The 12,727-nt window shown below is 40.3% G+C and overlaps 1 long non-coding RNA gene across 1 annotated transcript; it reads left to right on the top strand.

Moving 5' to 3' along the window:
• The first annotated feature begins 4,472 nt into the window (after positions 1-4,472).
• Positions 4,473-12,507, top strand: LOC121366680. Its single transcript, XR_005957201.1, has 3 exons — positions 4,473-4,624; positions 9,587-9,883; positions 12,369-12,507. It is a non-coding gene; the product is annotated as an uncharacterized LOC121366680 (long non-coding RNA).
• The last annotated feature ends 220 nt before the right edge of the window (positions 12,508-12,727 follow it).

The raw sequence follows: 12,727 nt of genomic DNA, 5'->3' as shown, positions 1-12,727 counted from the left end.
ATTTTCGTGGTTTTGATTGTGAACAATTCGTTATGAAAAGATCTAATCTGATGATAAGAGGCCGTGGTTTGTTTATGTTTTAAAAGACAATCTTTGAACATCTCGTGACGAAGATGCTCACGAATAAATGTTTTCTGAATGCCTTTTGCTCTCAGTTCTTCCTTCGTTACACCTTCAGTTTTTTCCACTATATATGAATAATTTTTGGCTCGCAGCCCTACAAATTCCCTGATGATTTGTCCCCCCGCTTCGTCCTTCATGACACCGATAGCTTTGTGTCTGACTGAAGAATGGAGCGGGTGGTCTTTTGGATAGTTGGACGTGTCAAAAAGAGATAGATTTGCGTGCATGAAATCATAAGGGTCTCTCAATGGTCTACCCACGGGAGCCGAGATTTGATATAATAAACTATCAGTGTCAGTCATGAGTACTTTTAAACAATTTCCATATTCTTTTAGCATGACATTGTAATGAAAATCGTATAAAATACGTTTGGCGTGTTCCAAAATGGTGAAGCCAACGGACACGGGTTGATTTAGTGTGACAGACACTTTTTCCATGCTGACGGCGACCAAATGTTCCGAAAAGATATTGACAGATTTGAAATTAGGTTTTGCCATGTACCGTCGCAATCTCTTTTCGTCTGTGATTAGTTCTACCTGTTGATAATTTCTGAGATTTTGCAATTGTTTTCCATAGACCGAATTGGATAATAATTTAAACAGATCATTTGAAAATTCGTCCTTGGCTTCTTTGCGTTTTTGGGTATTAAACTCAATGTATGGTTTCATCCATGCATCTTGAATAAATGTTAATACTTTGTGAATTTTGACGAGTTTCAGGCCCAATTGCAGATAGAACTGTAAAGTGGAAAAATGAATGATATAGTGACTCTTATCTTTTAACGTCGAAAACAGTTTGGTTCCCGTAGATTTTTCCATTTTGTTCCCCATTTTTTTAAGAAAGGTCTTTGTGGTAGGGGGAGAACTGGTCGTAGGGGATGCTCTCTTTGGTGGGCGCAACGGGCAAGGTTTGATGAATGTGATGCATTTCGCGGGGATATTCTTAATCGCAGTCTAGAACATAGCCCACGTCTCCCTCGAGATCAAGGTGGAGCCAATCGATGTTATTTACATCTTCTTGTGGCATCCATTCAAGTTCCCCTAGAGGAAGTGGTAACGACATGGCCGCCCCATACAAATTCCCCTAGAGGAAGTGGTAACGACATGGCCGCCCCATACAAATTCCCCTAGAGGAAGTGGTAACGACATGGCCGCCCCATACAAATTCCCCTAGAGGAAGTGGTAACGACATGGCCGCCCCATACAAATTCCCCTAGAGGAAGTGGTAACGACATGGCCGCCCCATACAAATTCCCCTAGAGGAAGTGGTAACGACATGGCCGCCCCATTCAAATTCCCCTAGGGGAAGTGGTAACGACATGGCCGCCCCATTCACATTCCCCTAGGGGAAGTGGTAACGACATGGCCGCCCCATTCAAATTCCCCTAGGGGAAGTGGTAACGACATGGCCGCCCCATTCAAATTCCCCTAGAGGAAGTGGTAACGACATGGCCGCCCCATTCAAATTCCCCTAGAGGAAGTGGTAACGACATGGCCGCCCCATTCAAATTCCCCTAGAGGAAGTGGTAACGACATGGCCGCCCCATACAAATTCCCCTAGAGGAAGTGGTAACGACATGGCCGCCCCATACAAATTCCCCTAGAGGAAGTGGTAACGACATGGCCGCCCCATTCAAATTCCCCTAGAGGAAGTGGTAACGACATGGCCGCCCCATTCAAATTCCCCTAGAGGAAGTGGTAACGACATGGCCGCCCCATTCACATTCCCCTAGGGGGAAGTGGTAACGACATGGCCGCCCCATTCAAATTCCCCTAGGGGAAGTGGTAACGACATGGCCGCCCCATTCAAATTCCCCTAGAGGAAGTGGTAACGACATGGCCGCCCCATACAAATTCCCCTAGAGGAAGTGGTAACGACATGGCCGCCCCATTCAAATTCCCCTAGAGGAAGTGGTAACGACATGGCCGCCCCATACAAATTCCCCTAGAGGAAGTGGTAACGACATGGCCGCCCCATTCAAATTCCCCTAGAGGAAGTGGTAACGACATGGCCGCCCCATACAAATTCCCCTAGAGGAAGTGGTAACGACATGGCCGCCCCATACAAATTCCCCTAGAGGAAGTGGTAACGACATGGCCGCCCCATTCAAATTCCCCTAGAGGAAGTGGTAACGACATGGCCGCCCCATACAAATTCCCCTAGAGGAAGTGGTAACGACATGGCCGCCCCATTCAAATTCCCCTAGAGGAAGTGGTAACGACATGGCCGCCCCATACAAATTCCCCTAGAGGAAGTGGTAACGACATGGCCGCCCCATACAAATTCCCCTAGAGGAAGTGGTAACGACATGGCCGCCCCATACAAATTCCCCTAGAGGAAGTGGTAACGACATGGCCGCCCCATACAAATTCCCCTAGAGGAAGTGGTAACGACATGGCCGCCCCATTCAAATTCCCCTAGAGGAAGTGGTAACGACATGGCCGCCCCATTCACATTCCCCTAGAGGAAGTGGTAACGACATGGCCGCCCCATTCAAATTCCCCTAGGGGAAGTGGTAACGACATGGCCGCCCCATTCAAATTCCCCTAGAGGAAGTGGTAACGACATGGCCGCCCCATACAAATTCCCCTAGAGGAAGTGGTAACGACATGGCCGCCCCATTCAAATTCCCCTAGAGGAAGTGGTAACGACATGGCCGCCCCATTCACATTCCCCTAGAGGAAGTGGTAACGACATGGCCGCCCCATACAAATTCCCCTAGAGGAAGTGGTAACGACATGGCCGCCCCATTCAAATTCCCCTAGAGGAAGTGGTAACGACATGGCCGCCCCATACAAATTCCCCTAGAGGAAGTGGTAACGACATGGCCGCCCCATTCAAATTCCCCTAGAGGAAGTGGTAACGACATGGCCGCCCCATTCACATTCCCCTAGAGGAAGTGGTAACGACATGGCCGCCCCATACAAATTCCCCTAGAGGAAGTGGTAACGACATGGCCGCCCCATACAAATTCCCCTAGAGGAAGTGGTAACGACATGGCCGCCCCATTCACATTCCCCTAGAGGAAGTGGTAACGACATGGCCGCCCCATACAAATTGTTAACATCAAAATAAAGTAAGGTCGACTCGGTTCGGGTGGGGTCGAAATCGGCCATGTGTTTGTTATTGGCTTGTGCATATCTGTGATTGATGGATGCCACTCCCCCTCGGATACCCCGTTCGATAAAATTGTACATGTCGGGGTCCGTTAACAGATCTAAACTCACGTCCGTCATTTTCAAACATGCGTCCATGGCCATCCCTGGGAGTGTGTAATGATGGAGGGGATCTAACTCGTAATATTGCAAACACATGTCACGGAACGCTTCCATGACATCCGTTAAGATCAACGTGTCTACAAAGACGTAAAGCTCCATGAACTCTCGGAGAGACTGACAATGAAACGTGTCCCATATCCCACGTGCAAACAGATATTCTTCTTCGGTCACGGTCTCTTCTGTCAGAGAGGAATAAAACTCATCCCGACTGGGGAAGACCGTTTCTTCTAGTTTTTCAAAACTGTCCACATATTCGTAAAAAATAGGGAAGTTTGCGGGTGAGCAAGTCCACGTGATTAGGAAAGTGATCACGAAGATATTTGAATTGGTCTCGGCCTTTACTTCTCAAATTGTTGGCCAATGTTTGCAAGCTGGTGTTTAAAAAGTTATAACTGTCTAAAAACCGAAGACCATCAATTTCAAACATGAGAAAGTGTTCCGAATTATTGGGAATACATTTAAGTTCGCTTCCGGAAAACAATTCGGCCGCTTGCAAAAACAAGTGGTTGTCGTACCGAGATGCACTGTGACAAACCACGGGGACAAATTTACACTCTTTATAATTAACATTGCAGTATGAATAACACACTCCCCTGAATTCACCCGTCAGGTGGTCGTGGTCTATATGTCGGTCACGTTCTATTTCGTCCCCGCACAAATAATACACAGTCGTGCAATCGATGAGTTGTTTATCCCACTGCGTTAAACGCACAGGGACCGGGTCTTCCAAGATCTCCTGATAATCTGCCAAAATGCTTTCCATGAAATGGTGGGCAGCATGTTCCCCACTGAACTTCTTTAAATCGAAAGAGTGGATACTAGGGTCCCGACAGACAATTTGATAAGAGTAGCCACATGGGACGTGATGTTGAATGCGGTATTTCCATTTAAAATAGGAATGAACAAAGATATACGTGTTAGACTCGTCCGTTCACACCCCTCGTTTGAATATATCATAGACTCGTCTGGTTACGGCTGAATTTAACTTGGCTTGTATCGGATTCATCGTCTTATTTTTTTTACCAATCGGATGTATCTCGTAAATACACATACAGGTTTTTGCATTTAATAGCGTGGGAGAAGAAAAATTGGCGCAGTTTTCATTCAGTTTTCAGAGGATTAACACCGACGTCTGTGTTGTGCTTTTCTTTTTCAGTGCAGCAACACAGAGACATTTTGTCCGATTAATTCTGGATTTTTGTGAATATTCCTTTGAATATCAGGTAAGAATGTTTTAGTAATAAAAATTAAATTAATAATTATAACTTTAAAAAATAAATTGCGAAAAAAAAAATGTTTGTGAAAGATGCTGTTTCTATTTTGTTTTCACAAGAAATACTGTTTGCTTGGAAGTATATGTTTAATAAAATTGATTTTTGTTTGTTAGTACTTTAGAAATGTTTGGATTAAATATTTACTCTTTAATGTTATTTACCCTGCATGTTAGCATTAGATGTCAACATATATTCACAAGACTTGTTGTTCTTTTTCAGCATTACCATCTTCCTGTTTGTTATCGCACAGAGCGTTTTTAAAATTTACATTTCTTTTTAAAAATCATGTCTCAAAATTCTTTCACCACCCCTGTGTACATCTGTGAGTTTTGTCGCAAAACATATGGTTCAAAACGATAATTAATTAAACACCAAGCTAATTGTGGACCTGTAGAACAGTGTTTTTCGTGTGATCAATGTCAGAAAACTTTTAAACGTCAGGATTATTTAAAGTTACACAAGAAAACTTATCATTTAAACGATAGAGATAGTTTGACGTGTCAGACCTGTAGCCTGGTCCTACCATCCTTTGACCGCTACAGAAAACACATTTCTACCTGCCTAGCTTCTGATATTCATGCTTCCACTTCTTCTAATCAATCTTTTACATGTCGCGTTTGTGAAAAACAATTCCCATCTGTCAAAGCACTCACGACACATACAAAACATAAACATCTGAAACGTCCCGCTCAGCAAGGAGGGGGCGGGGGAGAACCAAAACCAAAGAGGTCCAACAGACAAGCAAATGGGTGCTCTCGTCAAGCCATTAACGGACAGGTGGGGGAGTTTGATTTCGTTCCTCGTGGTCAAGAGGGAGCCGATCCTATATTTTACTTACTAAAAATTCAACACGAGATCTTTCGGCATTTAGAAACAAAAATAGATTCCAAACGTTCGATCAAGTGGGGCATATGTACCCAATTTAAAATTAGTGAATTATCACCCAGTGGTGAAAAGACATACACAGAACCTTATTTTAGGAGTAAAATGACTCCGGCTACTGCATCCGACGATTTGAACATGATGTACGTCGAAGCATTTCACAAAATTATGATTGACATGGATAATTTTGAAGGGGATTATTCCGGTTTGGATTTCGAAGAGGTATTGACTGTTAAATTGACTGTGACTATGTTTCAGCCTTTTCGCAGAAGTTCTTACTTACCTCTACCTTCCGAATTACGGAAGAAAAAAAGCCTTAACATTAGGAATTTAGATGATGACAAATGTTTCATCTATGCCATTTTGGCTCATTTGCACCCCTCATCTACATCTCATAAGGATCTCCCAGATAATTACATTCAACACATATCCGAACTGCACTTAGAAGGATTTAAATTCCCAATGGCTTTAAAAAATGTGGGTAAATTCGAAAAAGCGAATGATTTCAGTATTAACGTGTATGGCTAGTCCAAAAGAAAAAAAAGACGACGAAGAAAATTTAATCTTTCCCCTAAAAATCAGTGACAGTGTGTCACACGTTGACCCAAAGCGTCACATCGACCTTTTATTTATAAATACAGAAGACACGTCTCATTACGTCTTGATCACCTCATTGGCTGCATTGGTGAGAAACCACAACAATAAATACATCTGTCGCAAATGTCCGTGGATATTCAGTTCGGAAGATCGCCTTTCGAATCACAAATCATATTGCGATCGCCTTTCGAATCACAAATCATATTGCTATCACAAAGCTCAAAAAACTAAAATGCCCGAACCAGACAAGACGACGAGACAATTTGGCTTAGGTCACATGTCTAAAACGGACAGGGTTCCCCTCGTGGTCTACAGCGACTTTGAATGCATCTTGTCACCTTTAGAGGAAGACAATACCGATGGTTCCAATAAAGTGCACAAATCACCTGTTTACCGACATCTTTCTTTTAATTTCAAGAGTAAACATCACCCCGTACATCACTGAGAGCCTCAAAAACTGCTAAATTAGATAGAGTATCATTAAAAAGATATTTACAAAATATTTACTTGTCAGATTAATATGAAAAAAATAATCGACGAAAATCATTTTTATTCTATTTCCGACAGTACTTTAGTATATATTTTTACTTATACAAAATGGAAATACATTGTACATGGGGAAAATGTAAAATTATTTGCTCCTTTTATATAATAGCTAGATATATAGTTTCTCTCGATATATAGAGATTGGCAATTAAAAATGTAATGAAACTCATCACCAACATCTATATTACAGTTTTTAATGAGTGGTTTAACATTGTCAGTTCTAAATGTACATATTACTCGGGGAATGTTAGTAAATAAAGGTGTATAAATTCCTACTTAAACATATAGTAAAGTACACTTATAACGAACTAGCCCGAGTACTCTGACTGTAAGAGAGCTAGACGGACATTTGGACATAAACACGCTCTCATTACAGTCAGAGACCAACCTATGTCTTTTTTTGGCAATTCCTGACTACCAAACGGTAGGCAACGAGTCCCGCTCTAATACCACAACAATCCTATGTTTGACGTCAAATACCTTTACATCAATCATTTTCGAGTTAAGTGATACAAAAAAATCCACATATTAATCACTAATACACTTACTACAGAAAGAAACCCGACAGCACCCACATTCAGCTACGCTTCGTGACACTCCGTCGCAACAATTGCAAAGCTCGGCGATCTATTTCGAGACGTAGACCACGTGATCGCGCACTGGGCGATTCCGCCTTGTGCAGCAGTTACAGGGGCCGTCTCATGTCAAGCGGTTATTATTTTCATAAACAAATCGTCAGTCAAAAAAGAACTTGTAAATCAGCGACAAATATCATTGTCGTACTGTTAACTGCCAATGCGTATCGATGGGTAATCTCATTAATTGTGGCTACATTCTACGCTGAAAAAAGTTCTAAACCTTTTTTTAAAACTCCCACACCCCCTCTCGTTCTGAGTACAGTTTGTGGCCCTGATCAGAAATCGTGGTAGCGTACTTGAACATCAAACTGATATAAGCAGGTTAATTCCCGACATCGGACCTGGCAGTCATTTGTGGCCATACATGCATACGGCGAAACTCATCGCCATCGGTCCCTAGGCGTCAGCTTGTCTACTATGACGGAACTCCTGTCTACAACTGATCATTGAGTATTGTGTTACAGAATCGGTCTTTGTTCAGTTGTTGAAAACAATTGGGCTGTGTTCTACGTAGGTTAATTCATTGTCAATAATTATTAACTACTATACATATATGTGATTTACATTTGCTTGGATAAAACGATCGTTCATATGAAATTAGTTATTAAGCAAACAGAATACTTACAACCAACCCAAAACAAAATTTGAACTATTTTTATTACTTAATTTACTAGTATCCTACCGCCTTTTTCTTCTTTATTTTTCTTTTTGCTTTTTAATGAGATATTACACCACAGTTTCACATTTGAGTCATTTCCGCATATTTCTTAGGGAGTGGGTTTCAGTTCAGTCGTTTGAGTGTTCGCGTCGCAGGATCGAACAACCTCGATGGATCCATTCAACCAATTGATTTCTTTGTCGTTCCAACTAATGCACCAGAACTGGTCAGTGGCCTGTGGGAAAGTACATATAAAAGATCCATTGCTAATGTAGCGGGTTTCTTCTCCAATACTCATATCAGAGTTACCAAATGTTTGACATCCAATAGCTAGTGATTAATTAATCAATGTGCTCTAGTGGTGTCGTTGAACAAAACAAATTTCAATATTTTTTAGTTTGATCTGAATAGCAAAACAACTATAAGATAAGTTTTAAAGATCGAATGAGCTATGCACCGATTCAATTTTGATTTTGCAGTAACAAGCATTGCCATCCTTCCCCTTAACGCCTCGGAATACATCTTATGATACCCCATCCCCTCAAGAGCGTTACGTAATTGTTGAAAAAAAAAAAACCCACACACACACTCTACTACTGTACTAATGACTAATTCATAAAACATAAAATAATCAAATTAAATTACTACTTACTTTATCTTTCATAAGAGGAGGCAGTACGTAGCACATACTTTTGCCGTATCCTGTCGATAACACCCAAATGTATCCTTCAAATTCAAAATGGAATCAATAATGTGTAATTGTTTTGGTTTAATGACGTAATGAAATCCAAATTCATCCAAAACCGCATTAGCCAACTCTTCCATGTTGTAACTTCGCTTGATATGAGACGGCCCCTGTAACTGCTGCACAGGGCGGAATCGCCCAGTGCGCGATCACGTGGTCTACGTCTCGAAATAGATCGCCGAGCTTTGCAATTGTTGCGACGGAGTGTCACGAAGCGTAGCTGAATGTGGGTGCTGTCGGGTTTCTTTCTGTAGTAAGTGTATTAGTGATTAATATGTGGATTTTTTTGTATCACTTAACCCGAAAATGATTGATGTAAAGGTATTTGACGTCAAACATAGGATTGTTGTGGTATTAGAGCGGGACTCGTTGCCTACCGTTTGATAGTCAGGAATTGCCAAAAAGAGACATAGGTTGGTCTCTGACTGTAATGAGAGCGTGTTTATGTCCAAATGTCCGTCTAGCTCTCTTACAGTCAGAGTACTCGGGCTAATAACGAACGTGCTTAGAACAAACTACTGCATAGAACGAACTGATCGTAAAGTCCCGTTTTATCTCCCTGTATATTAATAACCAACTTATGCAAATGTGTACAACGAACTACTGATATAACGAATTAACTATGATGGTCCCTTCAGGTTCGTTATAAGAGTACTTTACTGTATTGTAGTTAGGTGGGCAACTTATTAGTTTAAGCCCATATTTAACGTATTGTTGTTCTATCGCCGTGTCCTAGTGTTGCGAGTAGAGGGAGGGAAATCAATGTGCAGCGTTATCATTAAACAAAACATTCCTTTCTTTTCCTTTCACACACTCAATTACTCAAAATATTGTTTAACCTATAGGTATACGCCATTTACGACTCTGTAAGAACACACCGCCTGCGTCTGGTCTACGACAATCCCGCTTGGCTTCCGGCAACCTGCAGCATGTCACAGAGTTTATGGGAACCAGGGTTAAGAGAAGAAATGCTCCCTAGTGACCCTGGCGTTAAGAAACGATTACAGTTGTCGTGAAGTCGTGTCTCATACTATAAACTGAGCATTCGCCTGAAGTGTTATCAGTTAGATATCGGACTTGACTAAGTTCTACAGACATGCACGTCCTCGCTTTTACCGTTCTCGTCGTGCTTTTCCCAGCAGGTATTTTAACTTTATTATAAATTAATCAAGTTAAATGCACAAACGTTTAAAGGGACATTCCTGAGTTTGCTGCATTGTAAGATGTTTCCGACTAATAACATATTTCTACAATTTAACTTACATATTGAATATATTTTCTTGTTTAGAATATCAGTGTCTGTATATTCAATGTATTTCTGGTTGTCTTAATATTTGTAAGAAGCCCAAACTGAATTTTGTCTTCAAATAATTTCGTACGTACCAAACAATTATATTTAGGAAATAAAATGAAATTTAACCTAGTACAAATATTAGAACGATTAGAAAGAGGTTTAATATGCAGCCACTAATATTTTATGAAGAAAAATATATTTGATATGTAATTGCAATCCTTAAAAAGTCTCTGTTACTCGATAACATCTTAAAAATTGCAGCAAACTCAGGAATGACCCTTTAATACGTTGATATAAATCTACACATTGAAAATATCTAAATGATACAATAGTGTACTACACTGTCGCCATACATCATAAACACGAGCACTAATATTTTAAAGTACTATTTACTGTTTGACATGATATATTTACAATTATACCTCGTATAAGGAAACAATTTAAGTTGTTTTTTCAATAATTGCAGGTTGGTTTGACATAAAAAGAAAAGAAAAAGTTCTACTTTAAGGTGCAATTTGTAAAAACATTTGTCAATATATAAATAAAACCGGAATACTCACTCATGGAAAGGAATGTCGTCTGCTCACAATCTAATTAAAATTAGCTCCACTATTACATGTGGATCTAACAGCAGCCAGTTGGAGCTCATGTCCACCAATCAAAACCTTACTTGCAGAATCATGCCAGTGATTTGAAAATAATTTGAAAATATTCCGAATTATCCTGAGGGTATATGATATGTTTCATGTGAATTACGAATGCCTTATTTAGACCAGTAGAACTAATTTTAATCAGATTGCTAACAACACTGCGTAGTCTCCAATGTCCAGGTAACATTTCGTCTGTAAATAATAATTTAAACATTGACCAATCACACTTCGCCTTTTATAACGTTATTTGGGAGCATACAAATTCTAAAAATATCGGGCAAGTCTATTTTAGTGGCCGCAGTACAGCGAACCATACCAATACGTACGGGATGGGTTATCAGTCTTCAATTTTACATTAAAAATTATTTATTTTATAAAATAAAACATGTTTTAAGGCATTCACGTAATTCACACGAAACATGTCGTATACCCTCAGGATAATTCGGAATGTTTTCAAATTATTTTTAAATCACTGGCATGATTCTGCAAGCAAGGTTTTGATTGGTGGACATGAGCTCCAACTGGCTGCTGTTAGTAAAAAAGTAAAGTTTGTTTTATTTAACGACGCCACTAGAGCACATTGATTTTTTTATCTTATCATCGGCTATTGGACGTCAAACATATGGTCATTCTGACACTGTTTTTTAGAGGAAACCCGCTGTCGCCTACATAGCCTACTCTTATTTACGACAGGCAGCAAGGGATCTTTTATTTGCACTTCCCACAGGCAGGATAGCACAAACCATGGAATTTGTTGAACCAGTTATGGATCACTGGTCGGTGTAAGTGGTTTACACCTACCCATTGAGCCTTGCGGAGCACTCACTCAGGGTTTGGAGTCGGTATCTGGATTAAAAATCCCATGCCTCGACTGCGATCCGAACCCAGTACCTACCAGCCTGTAGACCGATGGCCTAACCACGATGCCACCGAGGTCGGTGGCTGCTGTTAGATCCACATGTAATAGTGGAGCTAATTTTAATTAGATTGGTCTGCTCACAGAGTTTGAAATTATATTTTCTTTCGATTAGTTTATTCCATTAATCTCTATATTTGGGTTAATACTTTGTTTATCAGTGTCTGAAAGATGAAGGTCAGTTTTCTTTGTATGTAAGATAAAACAGTTTTATAATATTAAACTCTGTGAGCAGAAGAAGAAGTTTGTTTTGTTTACCGACACCTCTAGAGCACATTGATTAATTAATCACCGACTATTGGATGTTAGACATTTGGTAATTCTGACTCGTAGTCATCAGAGGAAACCCGCTACATTTTGTTTAATGCAGCAAGGCCGTGAGCAGAAAACATTCTTCAATTTCGCTGAATGTTTTCTTTATATCTTGACCAATGTTTTCTATTATTTCCAGAACAGTTTTCTGTTTCTTTTCACGTCAAATCAAACCGAAAGTATTTACAAAAACCCCCAAAACAACCCCAACAAATAAACAAAACAAAAAACCCAAAACCCCACCCACTAAAATACTTGCAGGTAAGACCCATAGTAAGAACGTATCAGTAAACATGTTCTTTTTCAAAATATGTCTTTAGTCGATTTGTCTGCTTTATAATCCAAACGTTAAAATTCAAAGATAAACTGTACATAAGCAAGATAAACACGGTGCCAGTAAATATGACCATACATGCAGTTTGAAGGCAAGTCACTTGTATTTAATTGTTCTTCAGTATTTTGCGTCGACTGCTCAACTCGTCCCGACGGAGCTTACGATCGCGGTTGTCGTGAGTTCATTCACTGTCTGGACCACGTGGCCAACGTGATAACATGTCAACACAAGCTGGTCTTCAACAGCAACACGGGCAGGTGTGACGAGTAAGTAAAACGTCATTCATTGTATTTGAGATTAAAGTTAGCTGTACATCAATATCATATTGTCATAAGCCTCAAATTCGGGCAAAAATTATACAGATATTCGTGAAAAACGTGCTAATCTGAGGTCTTTTTATCAGGTATTTCCATGATTGTACCTTCAAAATTAGTTGTAATCCATGTACAAATGGGTAGTGATTTGTTTTGCAACCCTATA

This window comes from Gigantopelta aegis, unplaced genomic scaffold (genome assembly GCF_016097555.1).
Source record: "Gigantopelta aegis isolate Gae_Host unplaced genomic scaffold, Gae_host_genome ctg6606_pilon_pilon, whole genome shotgun sequence".
In the NCBI taxonomy this organism is placed as follows: Eukaryota; Metazoa; Mollusca; class Gastropoda; order Neomphalida; family Peltospiridae; genus Gigantopelta; species Gigantopelta aegis.
This window is presented reverse-complemented; position numbering and strand designations above follow the sequence as displayed.